The following is a 16,443-nucleotide window of genomic DNA, read 5'->3' as shown; positions in this document are numbered from 1 at the left end:
TTTCCTCCTCCAGGGGATCTTCCTGACCCAGGGATTGAACCGGCATCTTTTATGTCTCCTGCATTGGCAGGCAGGTCTTTTACCACTAGAGCCTGCTGGGAAGCCCCATTTCATAATTAAGTAATATGAAATTATTTATTATAATTATTATAAATTATTTTATGTAAGAATATATTTATATAGTATGAATTACTTTCTGTATTACACATTACAATTATTATAAATTATTTTATTAATAAGAGAAATAAAGTTACTGAAGTGAGCATTGTTTTAACATTAATTCCATTAATACAACTGATGTACTGTATTGGGTGGATTTAAACCTGAACTAAATGTGTTCATGCAGATTCTCTATGTAAAAATCTGCAGTATCACAATAAGTCTTCAAAAGGTCACTTGAGAGGAACCCAGAAATGTTAGCCGACTTGATGTGGGAGTATAGAAATAGCAAAAAGTTGGGGTAATTAACAGCCTACCTGGAATATTTTTGTAGCCCAGACAAATTACTCAGAGCAGTCCAGACAAGATCTCCTCCTAGTGTAACAGAAAACAAACCTGACTCCATACTGGATCCATTCCTTCAGCTCTAACCTTTGTGCTCATTGCCTGTACTTAGTCCTGGGGCTCTGCACCTTTGTAAAAAGATGTTGCCTTTAGCCTGAAATAAACACAATAGCCCATTCTCAAGGCTCTGACCTTTAAAGGTATAACACTTTTCCATACAGAGATAAAAGGTTGCAGAACGGAGAATAACATTTTTTCTTGCTGGAGACTTACAGCAATATTGTGACCTGAGCTACCTGGACAGCCTCAAGAACAAAGGACTCATGCGCCAATTAGTTTGCAACAACCAGCCACACTCCCTCCACTTTAGGCATAAAAGAAGCCTGAATTCTAACTTGGGTTAAGATGGTTCTTTGAAGGTTGCACCAGCACGTGCAGTTGGGCATGGACCGGTGTGTCCTTGGGCTTAGGAATGGGACATTTGGCTTACCAGCGGGAACCTCTCAGTCACAAATGGGGAAAGATGATTTAAAAATGGGTGATAGATTCTCTGAGAAGAGAAGGAAGATTTTTATTCAGAAGGGTGTCCAGTGCCAAACTGTGAAAGGAAGACAAGCACAGGACTGGGCCAAATCTCCTTCATCTGTTTAGCGGAAAGACAAACAGGTCAGGCTGTTGGATTCTCTTACACAGATGCCAAAAAGAACAAAGACCTCACCTGGGGGGAGGAGACGCTGATGAAATACTTGGATGATCCCAGGAACTACATACCTGGAACAAAAATGAACTTTGCTGGCATTAAGAAGAAGGGGGAAAGGGCAGACCTGATAGCTTATCTCAAAAGAGCTGCTGCTGCTAAGTCACTTCAGTCATGTCTGACTCTGTGCGACCCCATAGACGGCAGCCCACCAGGCTCCCCGGTCCCTGGGATTCTCCAGGCAAGAACACTGGAGTGGGTTGCCATTTCCTTCTCCGCTCAAAAGAGCTACTAATGAGTAATAGTTAGCCACTACCTTATTTATTACAAACCAGAAATATCTCATGACTTTATCTGAGCCACCAGGGAAGCCCCTTTTTATGTGTACCATATTTAAATGGATCTCATATACTAGAATTCAGATCATGAAGGGCTGATGTAGTATTTCTGTTGGGTAATCCTGATTTAAATAAGATTTGCTTGTGGCTAAATGAACAAGGTCAGCTTTTAAAATGTTGATAGTAATTCCAGTTCAACAAGTACTATCACTGTTTTCCTCATCTAAAGAGATGACTGAACTTGAATAAGGACTGTTAAATTTTTTAGGGAGATGGTGAACACTTTCTCGAAACCTGTAGGAGATTGGTTTTATTTAGATTTCTGTAACTGGTTATATTAATGTATTTAAATACTAAGAAGATTCCTTTGCTGTCTCATAGAACAGAGCAAGATTCACCTGTGTTTAATTAGTCTGTTAAGGCAAAGGCTAAAGATACACGAACAAGGCCTACTTTATCTTTATGACCTTAACTGTACCAATGTAATTAAAATTCTCTATCTAAAATATTGCCTTTTACTTAATGAAAGGAATTTTAGTGTGGTTTGTGTATAGCATCAAATAAAGAATATTTAGCACTTCCTACATTTTATAGGGGATCTTTAAGATAAGATGCTTTCAAGAATCATCGTGACAAGATCTGTTAGTACATTTTGCTTGTGTGATCTTTACAAAGTCAGACTAAGTTATAATTCAGGATTTTCTCTTTTTTTCCATTTATTTTTATTAGTTGGAGGCTAATTACTTTATAATATTAAAGTGGGTTTTGTCATACGTTGACATGAATCAGCCATGGATTTACATGTATTCCCTATCCCGATCCTCCCTCCCACCTCCCTCTCTACCCAATCCCTCTGGGTCTTCCCAGTGCACCAGGCCCGAACACTTGTCTCATGCATCCAACCTAGGCTGGTGATCTGTTTCATTATAGATAATATACATGTTTCGATGCTGTTCTCTCGAAACATCCCACCCTCGCCTTCTCCCACAGAGTCCAAAAGGATTTTCTCTTAAACAGGCATTCAGAAACACAACTGTAGAACTACTATGTGACTGGTAATAGTGCTTTTGTCAGCTCATTAGCAGCGTGAAAGTAGAGGAGCTAGGTTTGTAAAATAGATGATCGTAAGGCTTAAGAATTAAAAACAAAATCACAGATTAAAAAAAAAATGTTGGTTCTTTGGGATGCTAATTAATTTCCTACCACCGACTCAGTCTGCTGGTTTTCCACATAAAGTTGCTAATTCTTTGCCCCAACAACCCCTCTCTCAATTTATTGTCCTGTTATGAAACAAGTTTGGAGTTGATAACACTAAAACTATTCAAATATTTGAGATTTGGGCTAATCCATTTATAATTGTATATCCTGGATTTGTTATGAGGATATTACTGTCTATAATTCTCTTTTGAGAAAAAAAAATCCATTACTATACTGCTATTAGAATCACTATAAAGTGCTTACTTACATGAGTGAAGCAGTTAATCCAAATTCAAAAGAAGGAAATTTGGTTGTGGCATTTGTGAGAATATGCTTGGAGGGAAGCTGAATCTGAAACAGGGGCAAAGTTGATGACAGTAAACCTGATGGAAAACAGCCTATTTTGCCTTTCTATTATTTCATGTAAAAAGCCCTATTTGAAAATATCTAATTCAATTAAGGTACAATTTAGACATCTGAGAAGAGTTTTGAAGGTTGTTGGATTCTCAGACTGGCGGGATTCCACGAGCAAGGATCAGAAGAGAGGGAGAGAAAGAGAGGAAAACAGGGAAAATAAAATAAATAATGGGCCACTGGACAAAGACTTGGCTTCATGGGACATTCAAATATATATAGAGGCAAAGTATCTTTGCTGACATGTACACAATATGCCCTTCTTTGAAACCATGCAACAACAGCAAGTGTCGAGAAGAGGTAAATGGAGAAAGAATCTTGGTTTGACTGGTCAGAGGGATCCCTGACATCACTTCACCAACCACCGCATCCTACAGCCAGAGACAGTGAAGCCCCAAGAGCTTAGGGGAGTTGCCCTGCTGAGGCTGTTTCCTCCATGCTTCGCTTCTTCTGAAATGCAACACACTAATGACGTCAACGGAGCTTCCCAGGTGGTGTTAGTATAAAGAATTCGCCTGCCAATGCAGAGACGTAAGAGACGTGGGTTCAGTCCCTGGGTGGGGAAGATCCCCTGGAGGAGGGCATGGCAACCCACTCCAGTATTCTTACCTGGAGAATCCCGAGGACAGAGGAGCCCGGCGGGCTACAGTCCATGGGGTCGCAAAGAGTCCGACACGACTGAAGAGACTTAGCATACAGCACAACGATGTCAACAGTTCATAGAATCCCTCCATGACTAAAAGGAAGAACAGAAGGAAGGGAAGAAGAAAACGGGAAGATCTTTGTTCAAAGAGGAAGTCATTCTTCCCATGGCCTAGTCCAGAGCCCCTTAAACACATTTTTCTTAAATGTCAAGCTGCCTCTTCCTTGCCCCTCTTACTCTGAGTTATCTTTGCTAATATCACTAATTCCTGAAGTTCTGTGCCCAGTTAAAAATGAAATGGAAAAAAAAAAAAATGAAATGAATTTGAGGCTAGAATGTAAGGAAATTTTAAAAACAGCACATAATATATCCATATGAAGAATAAATTGGCTGTTTAAATTTTAATCCCAATAAATCTATTGTCTTACCAAAAAAAAACCCAAAACCCAGCACCATTTAGAAAGGTGTATATGGAAGTGTTAGTTGTTCAGTTGTGTCTGACTTTTTGTGAACTCATGGACTGTAGCCTGGCAGGCTCCTGTGTCCATGGAATTCTCCAGGCTAAATACTGTAGTGGATTGCCATTTCCTTTTCCAGGTGATCTTCCAGACCCAGCAGTTGAACCCGGGTCTCCTGCATTGCAGGCAGATTCTTTACCATCTGTTAACTTAATAAAAGATGCTCCATGACCTAAATGTCCCAAATATTAATTAGCCAGAGGATGGATGCTTGTAAACTTGGAAGAAAGATTTAGAAGTCTTGAGTTTTATCTTTAAATGTGTTTAACCTTGGGCATGTCATTGTACTTTTGTTGCAGCTTCTCAGTCCATAAAAAGAATAATAAAATCACCTGCCGAAGTTACCTCAAAGAAGTGTTCTGAAGATTAATGAGTTGATGATGGCTTACACATGTGAGATGGAAGGCAGTGCATAAAAATGTAATGTCTTTGTTGTTTCAATTACTGTTACTGCTAATACATGAGGAGCAGATATGTGGACTGGCAGTATGTCATTCACAACTAAAGACCAATCTGCCCAAGAAAAATAACAAGTACTTTTATGAACTGTGACTTCTTTTGCACTTTATTTTCAAAGTTCATTATTTTAGTGAGATACCCAGGTGGTGCCAGTGGTAAAGAACCCGCCTGCCAATGCAGGAGAAGTAAAAGACGCGTGTTTGATCCCTGGGTGAGGAAGATCCTCTGGAGGAGGAAATGGCAATGTTTTACAATATTCTTGCCCAGAGGATGCCTATGGACAGAGAAGCCTGGCGGGCTATAGTCCATAGGGTCGCATAGAGTTGGACACAACTGAAGCGACTTAGCACGCACATCTAAACTTGAATAATTGGTGCAAAAGAACATTTTCAGAACTTGATTTCTCAAGGAGGGGATCTGAAATACATGGAATGTTCTTAGTAACAAGTAGTCTGACTTTCATAGCATCTATTGGATCTCAGTCTCCACTGTAAAATCCAGTTGTAGGACTAGATGATCTTTGCGTTTTTCTGCTAGCTTTGAGAGTTTACAATTCTACCACTCCAAAATCCTCCAAGGCTGATCCTGCAGCTGATCAAAAACAGAAGCCCAGACTCAGCCATCATCTCCAGTTGGAGAAAGTGTTAGTCACTCAGTTGTGTCTGACTCTTTGTGACCCTATGGACTATAGCCCACCACACTCCTCTGTCCATGGAATTCTCCAAGCAAGAATACTGAAATGGGTAGCCAGTCCCTTCTCCAGTGGATCTTCCTGACCCAGGGATTGAACCTGGGTCTCCTGCATTGCAGGCAGATTCTTCACTGTGAGCCACCAGGGAAGCCCCAGTTGGGAAAGGTTGGCTACAAAACTGAGGTGTACAGTGGAGAGGCTTTCAGAAAGGTCTCTAGAGTCAGAGCTGGACTGGAATTCTTGATCTGTGACTTCATACTAGCTTGTGGGCAGATTTCCTCACCAGACAAAGGAGCTCAAATGGTACTTCCTCCAGCGGGTCATTGAGAAGGATAAATGCAAGGATTAGGAGAGCACCTGGTGTGTAGGAAATGCTCCATCCACGTCGGGTCCTATCACTGACCTCTGGACAGAAGTCCTCAGCATGCATGTCATCCCTGAGGCACTCAGGAGCGTTCATTAAGCACCTGCTCGGCTCCTAGTACGCTGCTCACCACCCAGTAGATGCTCGTGAACAAGAAAAAGTTTTTTTTTTTTTTTCAAGAAAAGTTTGAATGACTTTATGAATTCAAGTTATGAGTCCTAGTTATTAGAAACTGTTGCTGTGGTTCAGTCACTAAGTCGTGCCTGACTCTTTGTCGTCCCACGGACCGCAGCATGCCAGGCTTCCCTGTCCTTCACCATCTCCTGGAGTTAGGGAGTGTAGTGGACCCAAACATGAAGAAAGCATATTTCACATCTGAGGGCCTGCGGCTACCCCAGATGTAATAAATATACTTTAAGTGAGGAGAATAGATTGGCTGGAACCAGATTGGGAGGAAGAGCGGTGACCGTTTGCCTTCTTGGGCTGACCAGCTGCCCGCCCCCACACAAGATGAGGAGAATTTCGCATTGTGTCTTGTCTTTGTAGAAGTGGTGCCCCATCTCCAGAAACATTCAGATCCTCTCTCCCTCTGCCTCCTCGCAGCCGCTGCTCAGGACAAGAGCTAGTCCCAGCCAGCGGTTGCTTCTGCCAAGGATTCTGAATATTATGTTGTTGTTAGGTAATAAGGCAAGGGGCCTTATTAGGTAATTACCTTATTAGGTAATAAAGCGAGGGGTAGGGGAGGCTTCCCAGGTGGTACTAGTGGTAAAGAACCTGCCTGCCAATGTAGGAGACATAAAAGACGTGGGTTTGATCCCTGGGTCAGAAAGATCCCCTGGAGGAAGGCAGGGCAACCCACTCTAGTATTCTTGCCTGGAGAATCCCATGGACAGAAGAGCCTGGTGGGCTACAGTCCATGGGGTCGCAAAGAATTGGGTATGACTGAGCCACTAACACTTTCATACTTTCAAGGCAAAGAGGAACTGGCTGAATTCATTCATGATTATGAGGGGTGGTCTGCAGCTCTCTGATTTCACAATTATTTCTGCTAAAAGAACATTCTTGTATGTCTTGCCTCATGGCTCTCTGGAGCTGCCCAGGTTTCGGGGCTCTTCTCCAAATCTGATCCTTATCCCTCCAATTGATGCTGTGAGCCTCTGCTCCCTTCCAATCTATTTCCTATTAGGATTAATTAAAAAAATAATAAGACTGCTGGATTACCTGCCATCCTACCAGTAGTTCCTTATGCCAAAGCATCACTACCATCACTGATGAAAGCACGTTAACCCTGACATATGATTGAATATAGATTAGATATTGTTTTTGTGGTATTGCTAATTTTCTGAAGTGTTTTGTATGATTTTGGGATCATGTAGGATGGGGTCCTCAACCCCTGGGCTGCAGACTGTTGGAACTGGGCAACTCAGCAGGAGGTGAACCAGGGAAGCTAGTGAAGCTTCATTGCTGCTCCCCATCGCTCCCTATTGCTCTCATTACTGTCTGAACCATTGTCTTCCATGAAACTGGTTGGTCCCTGGTGTCAAAAAGATGGGGGACCATTGGTGTAGAAGAACATATTTATTCTTAAGAAATGCATGCTGAAGTCTCATGAAACCTGAAACTGAGTGTCAAATGGTTAGCAAAAAACCTACTACATAAAATATATCATGTATAGGTATATATGTTTATGTGTGCACATTTAAATACAGTATCTATCTAAGGTTCGTTGCTTAGTCCTGTCTAACTCTTTGCAACCCTATGGACATAGCCCTCCAGGCTCCTTTTTTCATGGGAGTCTCTAGGCAAGAACACTGGAATGGGTAGCCATTCCCTTATCCAGGGGATCTTCCCCACCTAGGAATTGAACCTGGGTCTCCTGCATTGCAGGTAGATTCTTTACTGTCTGAACCATCTATCTACCTAACTGTTGGGCAAATTGGTAAAGTGCTTACAGTTGATAGATCTAGGTGGAGGATATGTATTCATTGTACTTTTTTTTCAATATTTCTGTAAGTTTGAAAATTTTGAAAATAAAAATTAGAGGTAAAATAAAATTACTGTATGTTATGAAATGAGAGATGTGTCTTTATGCTTATGTGCAGTCATTTGGATGGATAAACAATTCCATTCCCCTTCCCACATCTAGGTGATAAAGTATTAGTTATGTTAGGGTTGTGTCACTTTGCATTGTCTCCTCTTTCTAGCAACACATATGTAGATGGGTTCCAGAGAGCTGCATCATGGGTTGGAGAAGGAAGCTTTCCCTATGTTAGGGTAGTGGTGGTGGTAGTCACTCAGTCCTGCCTGATTCTTTGTGACCACATGGATCCTGCCAGGCTCCTCTGTCCACGGGATTCTCCAGGCAAGAATACTGGAGTGGGTTGCCATTCCTTTCTCCATGATATCTTCCTGACCTGGATCGAACCCAGGTCTCCTGCATTGCAGGCATATTCTTTACTATCTGAGCCACCAGGAAAGTGGCCCCTGTGTTAAGGGGTAGGTTTAATGCTCAGGTCAGCTCTCTGCCCCAGTGCAGAGGAGTAAGACCCAGAGACCAGCTTTCTTGTATCATAAATGTTGGAGTATATGATCTTCAAAAGATATATAAAAAGCCTTGTATACCTAAAAATCTAATAGGCCTATAAAATGTGAAACCAGAATATCTGTCCTTCAGGAGAAAGGGGATATACAGAGATCGCAGTAGAATACACCAGAGGTTCCAGGGACCTTAAAGAAGCCAGGGAACCAGCACTTACCTTATGAATGATGAAGGATTTCGGAGGGGATGGGAAAATACCTTTCTATAAAGTTTCTTAATATTACACTTCTCAAACTGAGAGCTATATACATGGAGGGTTAGGAAGTGTATTTAGATTAAAAATAAATTATTACAAATGTAGTGAAATAGTAAACATCAAAGCTCCTAATCCATGATAAGTGTTCTTCTATGAAACCTTTTTCTTATACATACATATGTGTATGTGTGCTCTGAATTGTTCTCCCTTCTTCCTGTGGGTTGTTGTCAAAATATGAGAAAGTCATTGCTGTTATCTTCCACAATGACCCAGAATATGAAAAAAAGTTTGTATTATAAAATTACTCTCCTGTCCCCAAAATGACAATGTATGCAGTTTAGCAGCTGCTGCAGCTGCCATTTTCTTCTTTTTTTCCTTCCATTTTAAATATAATTTGCTTTTGTTCAACAGGGAGTTAATGGATGTAAGTTTTCTTTTATGAGACAATGGGTTTCTTGTCAAAGCTCGTTTTTATTTAATTTAGAAAAAAACTACAAATTTTAATTGAAGTATATACAAGATGTAAATGAAGGGAGAGACTGCTCCATGTCCTTGCATGCAAAGACTCAATTGCATTTCAAGTCTATTGCAAACTGGATTTTCATTCCTTCATGAGTAAACTTCACTTTTTAGTTTTGTTCTACTAATGTTAATGTTTGCTTGTTACATTTAAAATGTCCAAGATATGTAGTTATTTCTTATCTATGACATCCTCTCAAATCTTTCTGAGGATGTTAATTTATAATAAAATTAATATTTTGTCTGCCTAATTTGCTCTATTTCCTCAGATGTTCATTCTTTTTTGTTGTTGTTGAATTTGGTGCTTTGTTACAGTAGTTGTTCTTGTTTAGTCACCAAATCATGTCTGACTCTTTGTGACCCCGCGGACTGTAGCCCGCCAGACTCTCTGTCTTTGGGATTTCCCAGGTAAGAACACTGGAGTGGGTTGCCATTTCCTTTTCCAGGAGATGTTCCCGACCCAGGGATTGAACCTGCATCTTCTGTGTTGATAGGCAGATGCTTTATTGCTGAGCTACCGAGGAAGCCCTTGTTACTGTAGTGCTTCTCCCTTAATACTTGGTAATATTTGGTTTCCTGATGATCTTTGTATTGACAATCTCTGGCCACCTGTCAGTTATACCTAATGCTGTGGAGAGACATGAGAGTGAATAGGAAAAGGCTTGTCGGCAGGAGAAATCTTCCTTTAGCTTCTCTAAGTCTGGAAGCTTACAGGGCCTCTATGTGTGTGTGTGTGTGTGTGTGTGCGCATGCACGCGCGTAAGTTGCTCAGTCATGTCCAACTCTTTTCCACACCATGGACTGTAGCCTGCCAGGTTCCCTATCCATGGGATTCTCCAGGCAAGAATACTGGAGTGGGTTGCCATGCCCTCCTCCAGGGGATCTTCCCAACCCAGGGAATCTAACCCAGGTCTCCTGCTTTGCAGGCAGTTTCTTTACCATCTGAGCCACCAGGGAAGCCCTCCAGGGCCCATGGGGATGTGTAAATCACAGATCTTGCCTCTTCAGCATTAGTGTCCACACTCAAGGTTCTTTCCACAAGTAAATGCCCCAGCTTTCCAAATAACTAACTCCTTCTGGAAGGTCTTTCTAATTTTCCACCCTCTTTGTACACTGCTCATTAAATCCATTGCCTTTCACCTGGGAGCTCTTCTGGGACTGCTCCCAACATGAAGCTTTGTTTTCCTCTGATGATTAATCCACAGTGCTGACCCTTAGGGCTCTTGATCAGCTTTCTGATTCACTGAAAGCACTCTTGTTTTTCAAGACTATGTTAATTAATTGCTGATATTGATCAGGTTTAAAGTTTGCTCCAGCTCCAAAAACATGAACTATGACATCAAGCATATATTTTCTGACCCCGTCTTTTAACTATTCCTTTAAAGTTTAATATTAACTTTTCATATCTTAAATTACTACCTTTCCCAAAGTGGGTAAACAGTATGTCCATTATCAATCCTCTCATTTTTAGTAAAGCAATAAAATGCTTTTAGTACTCTTTTAGCAAAGCAATTTTGGTTTTTTGTTTAGAAAAAGTAAGAGAGAGCAATCCCAAGCATAAAGAATTACCTTTTTCCTGTGGAATTATTTATATTATTGGTATAGGCTGGCTCACAGTTTATGCTTCATATATATATATATATAACCAAGTGAAGTGGAAAATTTCAACTCCAGCACATTGATGCATCTATATGATAGGTGTCATTTTATTTTCCATTGGAATATCAGGGCAGATACTTAAATGAAGTCCTTATCAAACTTTCCTTCTGCCCCCCAGTACAAAGAAAGAAAGACTTGAATAAATAGGGTCAAAGGACAAAAAAAAAGCCTGTCTCCTGGAGGTTCAACTTACTTGGAGTGGAGCTTGTTGTTGCCATCTTTGTATTTCTACAGTCTCTTTGCATCTTAGGTTAGTTGTACAAATTACAATCCGTGTCTCATGCAAGGACAAGGGCAAAAGAGCCTTCTAGGGTAGTTATTGAAGAAAAAACTGTTTCTCACACTAAAAGAAACACTGACCTAGAATCAGACAAAAACTATGTTAATAGGAGACCTTTTCCCTTAATAAATCAATAAGATCAATTGATCAGCTAATCAACAAGATCAACAATTGTGCACTTTCCAAAAGTGAATAGGGGACTCCTTTAAGTTTCAACAGGCCTAATTTCAAGAATTAAGAGAAAACAAGGAGAGCAGAGAAGCTACCAAGAAATCCTGCAGTGGTTACTTGGGAGTCGTTACAAGAGGGATTTGGGGATATTTGTGTTCATTTGTGCTGGCACGGTGGATGAATTGGGTCTGCTTTTTTTCTCGGCAGCCTTATATAACAGTCATACTTTTTTCAGGTTGAATGGAGTTCACAGTGGTTCTTAACCTCATTCTCTTCTGGCTAAAATTATGACTCATTTTATATATGTAATTGCCTTGCAATTTCATTTTTTCCGTGGAGCTAAAAGGAGGGAAGGAGAGGGAAAAGAGAGGGGAGGGCACGTCCTTCAGAATAAATTTGAAAGATGGGGTGAAAGATACCAGTGCTGGCAAAGAATCACAGGATTCTATCTGCTTCATTTTCTGAAACTCAGCCTCCCTCCTTTTGCTTGGAATATTGTCTTCATTCTGTCTTAGTTTAAAAGTCATCTCTCAGCAACGTCTCCTGTCCCTCCACACTGAAAATATCCTTAATTTTCTGTCTTATCTTTCTTCACATGCTCATTGTGTCTTCCACTGGGCCTTGAGGTCTTTTCACAAAGAAGAGTGTCCTTGTTTTGCTCACAAGTGGTACTGCCAAGATGTCACAGGGTGCCTGGTGTGTCTTGGGTTCTCAATAAACATTTGCTGAATGAGAATTTGATTGATCTTTTCCCACCATCTACATGCTCAGTTGTACCTGACTCTTTGCAACCCTATGGACTGTAGCAGGGTCCTCTGTCCATGGAGTTTTTCAGGCAACAATAATAGAGTGGATTGCCATTTCCTACTACATAGGATCTCCACAACCCATGGATCTAACCCAGGTCTCTTGAGTTTCCTTGCATTGGCAGGCAGATTCTTTACCAACTTTGCCACCTGGGAAGCACCTCCCCTACTCCACAACCATCTACACTGAAGTTCTAATTGGGTGTGGGAGTCTGAGGGGTTGGAAAAAGTGAAACCTCCCTAGAAACCTCAGTGAAATATTTCCCCTTGTTTTCTTGCCTGTTTCAGTTTTCTTTTTCATTCACCCATGCTTCCCTGATAACTCACTTGGTAAAGAATCCGCCAGCAATGCAGGAGACCCTGGTTTGATTCCTGGGTTGGGAAGATCCCCTGGAGAAGGGAATGGCTACCCACTCCAGTTTTCTTGGGCTTCCCTTGTGGCTCAGCTGGTAAAGAATCTGCCTGCAATATGGGAGACCTGGGTTTGATCCCTGGGTTGGGAAGATCCCCTGGAGAAGGGAATGGCAACCCACTCCAGTATTCTTGCCTGGAGAATCCCATGGATAGGGAACCTGGCAGGCTACAGTCCATGGGGTGGAAAAGAGTTGGACACGACTGAGTGACTTTCACACACACATTCCCATCTCAAGCTTGGTACAAAAAGTGCTAAATAGGACTTCAATATTTTGCAGAGAGATTGTGTCTTGTTATTATCTGTCTGAATATCTTCTAGACCCCACATTAGCATGCTTTGTAAAATATAGTAAGATCTCATTTATATAAGCCTCTTGGATAAATTGGTTATAAATTAGAAATGAAATATTAATGATGTTGCATGAGTTCAAACTGTTATATGGCTGTCATTGCTGGAAGTCATTTCTTAGGAAATCAAATCTGTGACTTGAAAGAAATGTATTTAATTATAGCAAAGGGGTGCAATTAGCTTTCGAAATAGAATTTGTCACTCTGATTATCTAATGTTATCAAATGAGGCATCATTGCCACTAAATGTTTAAAATTGAGGGGAAATAAAAATGGTGTGAAGCAATTTAACTTAAAGTGTTAATTAAATGTAATTTAATAAGTAAGAATGTTCAAAAACTTTTAACAATTACTTCAAATGCTAGAAAATAGTAGCCATATAACATAGAATAGCAGATGTAGGCGACCAGAGACAAAATTAAAACTATATTAAATAAACTAATTTTTAAGTTAATAATTATGTTGTTATATAAATTAATTGTATGGATTTATTCTATTAATAAATCATGTTCAGTTAGTTCAGGTCAGTCACTCAGTCGTGTACAACTCTTTCTGACCTCATGGACTGCAGCACGCCAGGCCTCCCTATCCATCAACAACTTCCAGAGATTGCTCAAACTCATGTCCATCGAGTCAGTGATGCCATCCAACCATCTCATCCTCTGTCGTCCCCTTCTCCTCTTGCCTTCAATCTTTTCCAGCATCAGAGTCTTTTCTAATGAGTCAGTTCCTCACATCAGGTGGCCAAAGTATTGCAGTTTCAGCTTCAGCATCAGTCCTTCTAATGAATATTCAGGACTGATTTTCTTTAGTACTGACTGGTTTGATCTCCTTGCAGTCCAAGGGACCCCCAAGAGTCTTCTCCAATAGCACATATATCATGTAATAAAGTTACATGTTTTACATATATCATGTAATATATTATGTTAATAAAATTTAATTTATCCTTTCTTCATATTTTCAACTCATGATTAAAAATTAATTAATATTCCCCCTTAAAAAATTCATGTATAGTTTTATATTACAGAGATAGATTTCTAGAAGGTTCTATCCAAGGAGACTCCCCATGCAAATGGACAAGAGATGCTAAATAAGTCAATTTAAATAAGTAGCACATGAATGGTTTTTATTTTTAAAGGCTGTTTGATCAGAAATGTTAAACCTCTAGCTTCTTTAGTTAAAACACTAAAACATTAGGTGGGATAAACATTGAGGTTTAAGTAACAATAGAAAGATAGTTTATATCATGTTTTTATCGGAGAAAAAAGAACTCAGTGTAAGATTAATTTGGACCAAATCTACATGTAGTACTACCATTGTGACCTGGCTGCAAATACAGTGAGAACGGTTGTACTGAAGCAAACATATCCCATTTGGCCATTTATGGGTCTAACATAATGACAGCTCTAGAGTATCTAGTACCTGCTGAGATCAGAGCATTATATTGTTTTAATTAGTATGACTTGCTCTATCATGTTTAAGGTTCAAATGAGGTCAAACCTCCTTTAATAACTAGGTTAATCACTTGGGACTTAGTAGCCCAGATGTTCAGGAAGTCTGCTTTCTCTCTTGGGGCCTCTACCAAGAATACTCAAGGGTTATTACATAGACCAGCTGGGCCACAGCTTCCAAACATCTTGCCAACAGAATCTGGACAATCTGTTTGGTCTACTGATGGATCTCATTTTCTGAGGTTGTTGCTTCTTTGAATGCCCCAGTTTATGCTTACGTGTTCAACCACAGAACCCCCACCCCCACCCCCACCCCCCACAAAGCAGATTCCTTGCCAGGATGGGCCATGCACTCTGATGGAACCAGTGATGGAGCCCCTGATATTGGGACTTGAAGCTCACACTGGTTGGGCAGCTTCTTGGCAACATTCCCCTTGCAGATAACCTTCATCTTTTTGAGAGAATCAGAAGCCCCCAAGGTGGGAATTGTAAGCTTCTCTATGTTCCTACAGGCTCCCAGTTCCCTTTGCAAATCTACCCACCTTCTCCTGAAAATCCACTATTCCAGCCTCCTAGGGAGTATGGGAAAGAGCCTACTTTGATAGATCAAAAACAAAACAGTTCCAACCAAAAGTAAAAATTAAAATGAAGCAGTGCTTCCTTAAACCAAGAAGAGATGCTTCAGATTTTTTTTTTTTGCTGGATGAGAGTAACCAATATTTTTTAAATGGCAATATGTCTAGGTAGGGCTTCCCTGGTGGCTCAGTCAGTAAAGAATCCACCTGCAATGCAGGAGACCAGGGTTCAACCCCTGGATTGGGAAGATCCCCTGGAGAAGGAAATAGCAACCCCCTCGAGTTTTCTTGCCTGGGAAATCCTATGGACAGAGAAGCCTGGGGGGCTATAGTCCATGGAGTCAAAAGTGTCCTACATGACTTAGCAACTAAACCACCAATACCACCATCTCCAGGTAAATTTAAATTCAGCACCAATCAGTAAAACACCCTTTCAGTTTATTACTTTACTTCTTCTTACACCAACCTTACTTTCTTCCAAGCTTGTGAGTAAATTAATCTCTATTTTTGGATGGAAGAACTTTTTAAAGACCACTCCATAACATACGAACAGGAATAGGGTTACACTAACTGCTTTTAAAAAATTGTTATTTTTCTTTGTTTTACATATGTATATAAATATACATATTTTCATATATATTCACATTTTCTTCTATTATAGGTTATTACAAGATATTGAATTTAGAGTTCCTTGGGCTGTACAGTAGATCTTTTTTGGTTATCTGTTTCATATATAGTAGTATATATATTCTTAACCCCAAATTCCTAATTTATCCTCCCCCTCTTTCCCCTTTGGTAACCATACGTTTCTGTTCTATGTCTGTGAGTCTATTTCTGTTTTGCAAATAAGTTTGTTTTTTAGATTCCACTTATAAGTGATATCATATGATGTTTGTCTTTCTCTGTCTGGCTTACTTCACTTGGTATGATCATTTCTGGGTTCATCTATCTTGCCACTCCTTTACACATTGACAAAGAATGGGGCCACCTTTACAGCTTTAAAATATATATTTCATGGTCTATATAGTCAGGAAATAGCTCTTAATTTTCTGTTTCTCCTAGTTTAACTTCCTCTGTTTTCGAAATCCTTACTCAACTTCAAAGGCTCTCTTCTTGGAGGAAAATTATGAACCAGATCTGTTATTCGACTATAATACAGCAAGAAATAATATGAATTTGTTACAGATGGATTCCAATTTTATTGTTTCCCTCATGCTCAGCAGACCTTGGCAGTTTGACCATAATCAGATGTAGACTTAATATCTGAATCAAATAAGATAAAACAAATTAAAAAAACCTCTTTAGCTATCTTTGAATCAGTTTTTGAATATGGTGTTTTTAGATTCTGTATCTTCATGGTCTGAGCATTTAGATGTACTTTCTTAAAAACACATGTGTAGTTTTTATTCTTCTTTTAATACTTGTACTTCTAGTCTTTAATCACCAGAACTGGAATTTTTTTTACTCTGTACCTTTCAACTTAAAGTCTTATATTTGGGAACAAAGATTTTCTATTTCTGGTCATTTATGACCAGAATTTTTGAATTTTTCAAGGGTTAAACATTTTTTGAAAAGCTCTTTTAAGAAACTTTTCTCAGTC

The 16,443-nt window shown here is 39.9% G+C and overlaps 1 pseudogene; it reads left to right on the top strand.

The window, feature by feature from the left end:
• The first annotated feature begins 1,038 nt into the window (after nt 1-1,038).
• LOC122698191 lies at nt 1,039-14,663 on the top strand (annotated as a pseudogene).
• Nucleotides 14,664-16,443: the final 1,780 nt, after the last annotated feature.

This window comes from Cervus elaphus, chromosome 8 (genome assembly GCF_910594005.1).
Source record: "Cervus elaphus chromosome 8, mCerEla1.1, whole genome shotgun sequence".
In the NCBI taxonomy this organism is placed as follows: Eukaryota; Metazoa; Chordata; class Mammalia; order Artiodactyla; family Cervidae; genus Cervus; species Cervus elaphus.
Note: the sequence above shows the minus strand (reverse complement) of the source record. Positions and strands in the feature narration are given on the sequence as shown.